This window comes from Schistocerca gregaria, chromosome 6 (assembly GCF_023897955.1).
Source record: "Schistocerca gregaria isolate iqSchGreg1 chromosome 6, iqSchGreg1.2, whole genome shotgun sequence".
Lineage (NCBI taxonomy): Eukaryota > Metazoa > Arthropoda > Insecta > Orthoptera > Acrididae > Schistocerca > Schistocerca gregaria.
In genome coordinates, this window is record NC_064925.1 from 216,170,143 (window position 1) to 216,181,351 (window position 11,209).

The window sequence follows — 11,209 nt, forward strand, 5'->3', positions numbered from 1 at the left end:
GTGTGTGTGTGTGTGTGTGTGTGTGTGTGTGTGTGTGTGTGTGTGTGTGTACTGTTTTTTCTGGCCAAATAATCATGTACACATATTAACTTATGTGACAAGAGTCTTTTGTTCACTAATGTTTCAGGTTAACATCTTAGCAGTTGATGATGGAATTCCAGCAAAGACATCCACAGCAACTTTGTTAGTCATTGTTGAAGATGTTAATGATAATCCACCACATCTCTTGGAGAATTATAACCCTGTTTTATATGAGCATACACCACCTACAGAAATTATAGAAATACTTGGAGCAGATGCTGATGATTATTCAAGAAATAATGGGCCACCATTCACATTCAGAATGGCTCCCAACGCAGATGATAAGATCAGGCAGTCATTCAGTGTAACTTTTGATCAAAGTAAGTTTTCTTTCTGATGCGTCAACATACACTGAGTAAGCATATTACACTAAAGAGGCTCTTTATATATTTCCACAACAGTATTTTCTTGAGTTTAGATGTAAATACAAAGAGATATTCTTTCATGAACAGTATAAGGTAAGTGAAGACTGTTTACCCCACTTAGCCAAATTTGTGGTGTGTTTGTGTTTACATTTCTGGTCCACTTTCATTTTAATCTAACTGCAGATACAGACAGAGATACAGTAATATAAAAGTATCATGGCAGAATATTTCTTTCGTAGTTCATGTTGAGGAATTAGAAACATTTGCTGCTCACTTCCACATATCCAGTAACATGAGCTGTCATTTTAAAAATCTGTGTACTTGTGGCATGAAAAACAGCTTGTGTTAATGCATATATTTGCTGGTGTATGATAAAGTATATGAAGTTAGCTATGTTCTAAGAACGAAACATCTCCTTCAAGTACCAGGCTCATTCACATTCTGGACTGACTGGTTGTTCCCCTGCCTACCCTCACATATCAGTAGTTCTGTTATGCTGAGTTATGCTGAATAAGTAAAGTGTGGACAGGAACGGGTGTCTGTGCATCATTCTACTCCATACATTGATACCTTAGTACAAAACTAATACGCCCTCAAAAAGATGTACCAATACAACTGGGAGGAATGATGTGATGGGCAGGGCCAATCTGCACACAGGTTGCACATGTATTATACATTTATTTTTGAAGAACATCACAGTACATTAACTTAAATTTCTTATATTGACAGTGCATTAACAATTCCTTACCAAAGCAATGATTTAGTTTGGACAGAGTATGCATAGAAATAAAATATCTTAACCAATCACAACACAAGTAATATTGCTGAAAGTTGTTATACCATGTTTTAAAAAAAATTAAAATTTTTATTAAAAGGTAAGTTTACTAAATCTGAAAGGTTCCACAATATTTTAGAACAGGGACAGATCTTGACATGGCTGTGTATCTCATCCATGGGATCAATATTAATATATGATGAATTTTTTTCCGGTTATCGGCCAAGTCACGGTGTCATCTTGTCACAAGATGATGCTACTACTCAGCCGATAAACTGAGAAGAATATATCATTTGAATACGCTGAGAAAGACTGCAATCGCAAATATTGACACATTTGAACATATTCAAAGTGTTGCCAGGGGCAAGGCTCATCTTAGTCCATCTGTAAACAAGACAAGGCAGATTAACATTAGATGGAATCTACAAAAGAACTCATGTTAATATCACATAGTAAGTATATTAAATATTAGAGAAAGCAGTTTGTGATGTATGCAGCTAGTGCGACTTACAAACCACTGACTAATCAAGTTAATCCACTTAAGCTAGTAATTTACTAAGCTGCATTTCTAGCTGTGTTATGACTACTAGGGCCTGCCAACTTATTACCTTATGCAGACCATAGTGATCCACACAGTCTTCTTAGCCAATACCTATAGCCACAATAATGCAGCAAAATAGTGCAATTCAATTGAGACCATGGGCACTGTTGCCCATGGAGCACTACGTTAGAACTTTTAATTTCTTACTAGCTAAGGAAAACTGGGAAAGCATCTCCACTCAGAACAATGTTGATAGCATATACATGAGTTTTTGTAGCATATTTCTTCACTAATTTAATGTATCATTTCCAAAAGAAGTAAAAACAGTAAAACCTAACAACAATAAGCAAGGGGTAAGTAAAGGCACAAAAATTTCCAGTGAGAGAAACAGATTTCTGCAGTAATGCTGTGAGAAATATAAAAGTTACCCAAGAATTTGCAGATTATTGTAACACCTACAAAAGAATCTGTGGTAGAGCAGTCAGACAGGCAAAAACTATGTGGAATGACAGTTTGATAAGGAACTCATCCAAAAAAATGAGAACCATGTGGAAGTTGTAAAGAAATAAACTTGTAGCTCCATACACGAAAAAAAAGTGTTGTTAACACTAGTGGGCTCAAAGTCACAGACCCAAAATCTATCATGACAAAATTCAATGAATATTTCGCTTCACTAGCTGACGATCTCATTCCAGCAAACTGTAAAGGACCAGTACCAAGTTTCTCGACCAGATCAGTAAGTGTGGATGCCTCTGTGTAGCTTTATAAAACAAATTCCACTGAAATTATAAGTAAAATTAAATCATTAAGCTGCCTTGATGAACTACCTGATTTTATTTTAAAAACGTGCTCACCACATAGCAAAACTATTGGCAAAAATTTTCAACCTTTCTATACAAACTGGTGTCTTTCCAGAAGTTCTCAAAATAGCAAAAGTTTCACCACTGCTAAAACAAGATTCATCTGATCAAATATTAAATGCCAATCTGTTTTGCAGCAAAAGTCCTTCTCAAAACTTTAGAAAAACAATTTAATGACAGGCTTTTCAGTTTCATAAATAAAGATTCATGTCGTAGTGTACAACAACAAGGTTTTAGAAAGTCTAAATCTACACAGAAGGCAATTTTTGAATTCTTAGACTGCGCTTTAAAATCCCATTATCAGCATAAATTAGCTGTAAGTATTCTTCTAGACCTGTCAAAAGTCTTCAGTGTCCAAGTCCACAACATTCTGCTTGAAAAATTAAAAAGATGAGGAGTAGGAGATGCAGCACATAGCTGGTTGTGTTTGTGCCTAAAAAACTATAGGCAGAAGATATCACTTCAGTATAAATTCAACAATAAGAACAAAACAGAAGACCACTCCTTCCTTTGTGATGCATTACCAATAAAATATGGTGTGCCGCAGGGTTCAGTCTTATGTCCACTGCACTTTTTGATTTATGTGGATGGCTTTGTTGAATATATGAGTCCCAAAAAATCTATCCAATTTTCTGATTACACTAGCCATTTGCCTACTGGATCCAGCCTAGAAACCTTGCAGTCAACAGCAGAATGTTCTATATTTTCTGGATGATTCACAAAAAAAGAATAAACTCATTGTAAATACTGAAAAAACGTGTGTGTTAGCTTTTGTTTATTTCCTTCATCTAACTGAATGTCTGTGTTTAAGTATGATTAAAAAATTATTCCCTAGAAAATGTAAGTGTCAAAAAATTTTTGGATTTGGCAGTTCAGCAAGACTTAAAGTGGGACACACACATAAATAACTTGTCTAGGAAACTCTCTTTCATGCGCTGTGGTCTAAAAACATTAAAATCTACAGCAAGCAAAACAACAGTGTTGCAGATATATTATGCACAGTTCCACTCACTGCTTCGACATGGGATCATTTTCCGGGCACACTCAACAGACAGCATAAAGATATTTCGAATTTAAAAAAGATCTCTAAGAATGATTTGTGAACTTAAAAAGATGGAGTCCTACGACTCTCATTTTACTGAGCTTGGTGTTCTGAATGTTCCAAGCTTGTTCGTTTATGAAACTATCTTGTTCATATGAGACTACCTCCTGAAAACAGGCAAACTGATACAAAACAAAAATGTTCACAACCATTGCACCAGAGGGAAATCAAATATTCACCAGAAATATCACAACTAAGCATATCAGAGGAGCATAATTAACAATAAGGTAGCAGAGGAAATGAAAATTGCTACCTATCCAAAGTTTAAAACTGAATTAAAGGCACTTCTAATAAAGCATTCTTTCAGTTCCGTAAAAGAATATCTGAATATGTAACAAAAAAACTCATTTAGAAATTAAATTGTAGCAACAGTTACCTAATTTTAATTTGCTACTATCTGCTAAGACTATGTATTGCTTCAACTTTTCTTTGACCTGTCTAATCAATTGTACAATTTGTGCTATAGGATATAACTGGGCCAATACAAAATCAGTCATTCAGTCAAATATGTCATTGTATGTTAGAGTACTGTGTGAGTTGACATTTGTTAGGTTACATAACAACTAGTGCCACTAGGTTAGTTAGTAAACAAATTCTGCATGGCGTTGGAACAATATCCTGCCTCAAGTTATTATAATTAAGTTATATACTGTTCCTGCATAGTTGTAGACGAAATGACAAGCTACCAGTAACCTATTATTAATCTTGTAAAAACATTTTTGTAGAATGAAACTAGACTTTTTTGAGTAGTGGACCCATTAATTTTGTATGATTGTGTAACATGCATGATCTGTTTGTGTTGTGCATTTACTCTGTTTGATTTTGTTTGCTTACTTTATATGAAATGTATATTACATTCATATTATTACAGTTACAATGTTGTGTTCATTGATATAACTACTTGACAATGATGGGTACAGCTTTAATGTGGATTCTAGAACAATATCTATTCACAGACTGTTCTAACTACTCTCACTTTTCAATAGATTCGTTCATAATAAGATATAAACTGCAGTCTTTGATTAATGTTCACGTGGGTAGTTGTGCATGTTTTATGTGTTTTATGTTATTTGTATTTTGTGCAGCTGTGTTATGTCAGAGTTGTCACTGTCACTTATATCATCCTCAGTACTGGAGCTCTATGTATGTCAGCCTTTCTTCGTCTTCTGTATTGATGATTCTGTTTGTGTATGACATGTTCTGCTTTCAAGATGTTGTTGGTGATTTTGTTAAATTACTAAATGAAGTATATGGTGACTGTGGCAAAACTACCCCAGACACTTTCCTTTGTTTGCAAAACAACCCACCAACTCACAGCCAATAATGCCACCCAGATAACATGCTTATCTTAAGCAATGTGTTTGAGGGAGATGTGCATTAGCTAAACTCAAATAACATATGAGCAGTTCACTCTGAAGATACAACACAGTACAGCCACAATGATTATCTCACTCTTTCTGTACACTGCATATTCCAAAGGGAGCAATGAAGTCAATTCTAAATTACAGATTGCAAGACAGACCAATGTGATGAGGCATATCACTACCCAAATCATGAATGTGTGGTATCTGGTAGAACTGGTAATTTCCAAGAATGATTGTGTATCAAATTTGTGGGGTCCAAATGACACAAATTGAATGTGTGATTGTAAATCAATCACACGGCTCTCGTCGCAGGCATTATGAATATGTTTACAGTGGTCACTACAACTACAACAAAAGAAGGGCATTAAAAAAATACTGGTAATTACAAAGGAGACTACTTACTTTACTCATCATTGGTGTTGTCATCATGTGAAAGTCCATGTGATGTGTACACAACAGAGACAATTCCCTTTTTGCCATAGCCTGGGTAAACTCTGTCAATGTCACACAAGAATTTTGGCAGAGTGTCATACGCATTAACTTTTCCCTGCAAATGCAAGTTGTGGAAATAGAGATACTGAAACAAGTACAGTTCGTCTCTTTGTCCTGGAGACCCTTCTCTTTTAATGAAAGACCTCACAAATTTCCATAGCCACTTGATATTCCGCATGTGCACACTAGGATCATCCAAAGACAAGAACTCTACGGACTGGTTCATGAACTCGTGGTCGAATCCTTCAAATTTCAGAGTCTTGTAGGACTGAAACCCATCTGTAATGACTTTAATACTAGGCAGCACAAAGTGCTTTATCAGATGCACTAAAGTGACCCTGTCTTGGGACAATACTCTCACAACAAAACACTTCCGGGACTCTCTTTCTATTCCACTGAATACCCAAATATGATCGATTTCACTATTTGAAAGTCATCCTCTCTGGTTCTTCCTTCTAGCTATATGAGATTCACCCACTTCCACAACTTTACTCGCTCCACCAATGGGTACACTGTTGTTTGTCACTAGCACATGACGGACTTATCTGCAAAATCCGAAATAGCCACACATGGTATTAGCAGATAACGTGCTTGCAATGTGTAGTCTCTGAGCAAATACTTGAATTAGACCCTAGTTTCTCATGGGAAATCTCAGGAAAGAGACGCTTGTAATTTGAAGCTCTTAATTTAGGCTTTGTGAGAGGAGGGTCACTGGCTAATATATTCACACGATCAAGTCACATTAATGTGACCACCACCTCTGTTCAGTGTGAGCATGCAATAGCTATTCACAGATAGCAGGTGGCAGTACTATCAGAGGATGATATATAAAGTTTATTGACAGGAGTGGCTGTAGAAAATTATGCAGTTATTGTCATAATATGAAAAAGGAGTGATTTATCTGACATCCAAATGGGCATGATCATTGTCTTTTCGGCGGAGGATTTAAACATTTCAAAATGGCTAAGTTTGTAACCTATTTATGTACTGACATACATAAAGCATACTGTGCATGGCAAAATGGTGCTATCTTCAACTGGTGCCAAGACAACTGCGGTGTACCAGGTGGCCATAGATAACAGGGGCAAATGATAGCTGCAAAGATAGGTACTGGCAAATAGACATGCAACTGACCAAACAGATGAACCAAGGGACTGCCAACAGTGTTTCCTCAATGACCATATAGTAAATATTGCTGTCTGTAGTACTCCACAGCAGATACTTGGTTCAGGCATCCATGCCGACTGTTCATTGGTGTTGAAGGATGGAATTTGCACGCCAGTATGACAGCTGAATATCCACTGAATGGTGACCAGTGGCCTTTTCTGATGAATCAAATTCGTTTTCCATCAGGTGGCTCTTGGTGTGTATGGCATGAAACGTCTGAAGGCAAACAAGGAGGGAGCATTATGATATGGGGAATGTAATTTGTGACATTCCCTGGGTGATCACATCATTCTGGAAGCCACAATCAATTAACACAAGTAAGCATCTATCTTTGGGGACTATGTTTACCCCTACATGCAGTTTAAAACAATGGAAACCCAGGGTTGGAGTGTCAACAATATAAAGAAAAGGGTAGATTACTACTCACCATACAGATGACATGTTAAGTTGCAGACAGGCTCAATGAAAAGACTATTACACATGTAGCTTTTTGTGAAAGTCTTCTTCGAAAAAGAAAGTGCACACACATTCAAACAAGCAAGTATAGCTCACATATATATGACTGCCATCTCCAGCAGTTCAGACTGGAATGCTGGTCTGAGCTGCCAGAGATGGCAGTCATGTGTGTGAGGTGCGCCTGCTTTGTATGAACGTGTGTTGGCATTGAAGGTTCTGGTTTATCTTTTGCTACTTAGTATGTCCAGGTTCCCCCAAAATAACGTAGTGATGTATTATACTGTGAAACTGATAATTTGCTTTGACACTGCAATACTTGGAGAAGTAGCTATATGCATGTCTGGATCACTTCTCTGACCTTTTTTTTTCAAATGCATTGGTCCAGTTTCCCTCCTAAAATGGGTGTACATGCTTTAGTTCTGGAAATAAAAGATATGAAATAAATGTGTTGCATTTAGTTTATCTGTTTTTCCTTTTGTAAGTGGAGATACGCTCACACGGTGTGGGAGAAATCCTTCTGGAAACAATTATTATTTGTGGCAGTATAATGAAAAATATCCTCATTTCTTGAATAAGTTTATAGGTTTAAAGTGACTTGTAACAATGTTACTTATCTGTTTCACTAGTTCAAGTAGTTTTCATCAACAGAAGGTCCGAATGGCCATGGCTCAGCTGTTATATCATCATTGAGGTCTTTTGACCGAGAAGAACAAAAAGAGTACTTTGTACCTATACTAGTGACAGATGCTGGCCACCCTCAGCTCTCTGGAACAGCAACTGTGAGAATTGTTATTGGCGATATCAATGATAACAAAATGAGACCTGGAAATAAAAATGTGTTGGTTTATAAATATCAGGTAAGGGAAAACTTGGATTATGTGAGAGCTAGAAATTTACGTAGTTGGATTTTCTTAATAAAACTGTACACAAGTATGAGAAATTTAGGTTTAGACAAATTCAGTTGGTAATGGTTATGCTCATATTTGATGAAGGTTGTATTTTAATTCTACAGCTGTTTCAACACTTTGATTATACCTATAATAGTCCATGTATTATATGAACTGAATTAGCTTTGTAACTTTGTTTGAGGCTGCATTTTTAAATTTGAGTGATTCATCTCCATCTGCTGTCTATTGTGACTGATTAGCCCAAAACATTATGACCACTGCCCACTGGGAGACTGAATACCACCTAGTTACATTGTGGGAACAAGATGCAGTGAAGAAAGTATATAAGCAGAGCAGAGATGAATGGGGAATCATTTTATTGATGATGCACAATGCAAATGGAAAAATCCACTGACATAAGTGCCTGTGACAAAAGACAAATTGTTGCAGCCCAGTGTTTGGAAATGAACATCTCAGAGACAATGAAACTATTCAACTGCTCATGTGCTACTGTTGTGAGCATTTAAGGAAACTGGTTGAAGGATGGTGAAAGCATGAGCACGCACAAGGTGTTGGACACCTATGCCTCATCACAAAAAAATGGATTTTGGAAGTTTTTTCATTCTGTAAAGCAGGATATGTTGTGATCTGTGGCATGTATGATGACAGAGTACAATGCTGGTGTAGGCACAAGTGCCCTTGCTACAAGATTTGCCTAATCTGAATCTGGAACACTGTTGGGTGTCAGCTCCTCTCCCACACATCACTGGTCCATACTTTACCAGAAGTGCATGACCTGTATGTAGCTGTTTGTTGCCACATATCTCTGTAAGCCTACCAAGGTCTTGTCCAACCCATGCCATGCAAAACAGCTACCGTATTGCATTCCAAAGAGTAACCAACATGCTGTTAGGCTGTTTCAGCTCATTATTGGGTGTGTAATGATCTGTACCCATCATATCAAAGATAGCCAGACTTGTCCTATGTACAAAACAATATATAAGAAAAGAGCGCCAATAAATCAGTATACTATTAACCAATCTTTACCATCTTTAAACAGGTTTTTATTTTGCTAACTCTGGTTATAGAGAGAGAAAGATTGTAATTGATTCCATCGCAACTTGCATGTAGCAAAAGTAACTTCAGTAATCAGCCACAAACTTATCCCTTGTGTGTACAGATTGTAGAGCCAAAATTGCAAACACAACCTTAATAAACAGCCACAAATTGTTCTGTTGTTTGCATAGATTGTAGAGCCATAGTTAGCAGAAAAGAAATCAGTGAAGAGATGGCAAAGATGTAAACTGATAGTATGGTGGTTTTTTTGCATTTTTGTAAATAGATATATGATAATGGACAAATGAAGTTATCCATACTAAAAATAAAATGATCATTTGGCTTTATTGGCCAGGAGAACCTATCTGGTGTAGTAAGTCACCTAGTGCATCTCCTTCCATTTGACACCACTTTGGCGACTTGCACATAAAGATGAGCTGAAATGATGAGGACAATGCCAAGAGCCAGTCCCTGCTTGCAGAAAATCTCTAACATTGTTAGAAATTGAACTGAGGACTGCAGTACCTAGAGGCAGAAACACTGATTTACAGACATGAGGAGTGGGCATTGATGACATGATATGATGAGTATGAGCCTCCTGATGACATTCCCGAGTTCAAGTCTTGGTCCAGCACACAGTTTTAATCTGCCAGAAAGCTTCATTATATTTTATTAACTGAGTAGGTACTTGTATGCAACTACTTTGCACACACAAAATAAAAACAGCAGTTTTTACTGATAAAAAAATATATACAAAGTATTTAAAATATGAGGCTGAAAATTATAAAATATTATAGACTTAATGTGAAGCACACCAAAAGAATTGTGTAAGGCCCCATGCTGGTTTTAGAGTAATGTTGATTCATGAATGCTGACTTCTTTCGTTTGCTGTCATATTGGTTTGGTATTGGACTTGATCTTGACAGTTAGCAGATAGCTTTATTCCCAAGATATAAGTATCACAATAATAAAGTTCCAAACCATCTGCCTGAGTGACAGGTGCCCTATCAAAATTCCTACTCTCACTACTCCACAGTAACATACAAAAATGATGAGAAAAGTCTGTTGAAATTAGAATAGTTTTACTAGACATTGTATTTTATTTTGTTGTAAGTTCATAGCAAACATCCATATCATGTGTGAAGTTCATTCACATTTCATTAACATTCCCACAATTCCACAACTCCTCTTGAGTTAACCCATTGCTTTTCTGTGACAGTCATCTCACCATAAAATACTATAGGCAGTTTCATTTCATACAACACTGATGTGAATCAACAACTATTAAAGCTCCACATACTTTCTGCCCTCACCAGTGATTCATTCTGTAGACTTCCTCCAATCAGCAGACTTACACCAAATCGGCGAGCACCAAAATACTTCTACACTTCAGTTATGGGGCATTCCTGTACCACCTACAGGCTCTAGTCCAGCAGATATGAGTAATGGCAAGATTCAATATGTAGGAACTGTACCTATATCTATACCCTTAAACAATAGTTAGAGATCTTTTAAAAGCTTGTTCACATGGTAAGAGTATTATTAATACAAGTGTTACAACTATTATTTAATTACATAGTAATTAAAATTGACTGTGCAAAACAAAAGCATAAATCATAAACACTCAGTTTATCAAATTTGCACCACAGACTAGTTCTTCTTTTTTTGGGATGTCATAACCTACAGCCCTTGGAAAAAGAGCTGTGAGGACACAAAGAAGGAAATAAAATGAGCATACTGCAAATATGAAATGAAAGCATGGCAATAAGTTGTAACAAGGAATATTATCACATCAAACATTATCACAAGTGGCACATTGACATTGACTTCTGCTGACAAGAAAGGTAATAACTGTGGATGGAACCTGTGTCACTGTCTTTGTAACTCCTGTGTATTCAGTAAGGGAGAGACAAGGCTGCTGAGGAACTGACCAAATGCATCCTGCATGCTGGGACATTACATTACATTAAAATTTGTTCCATAGATCATGAATACAACATTTTGTATATATTACATTACTAGCCATTTCATTTCCTGTTGCTGTGAGTGTTAATGTGCTCTTT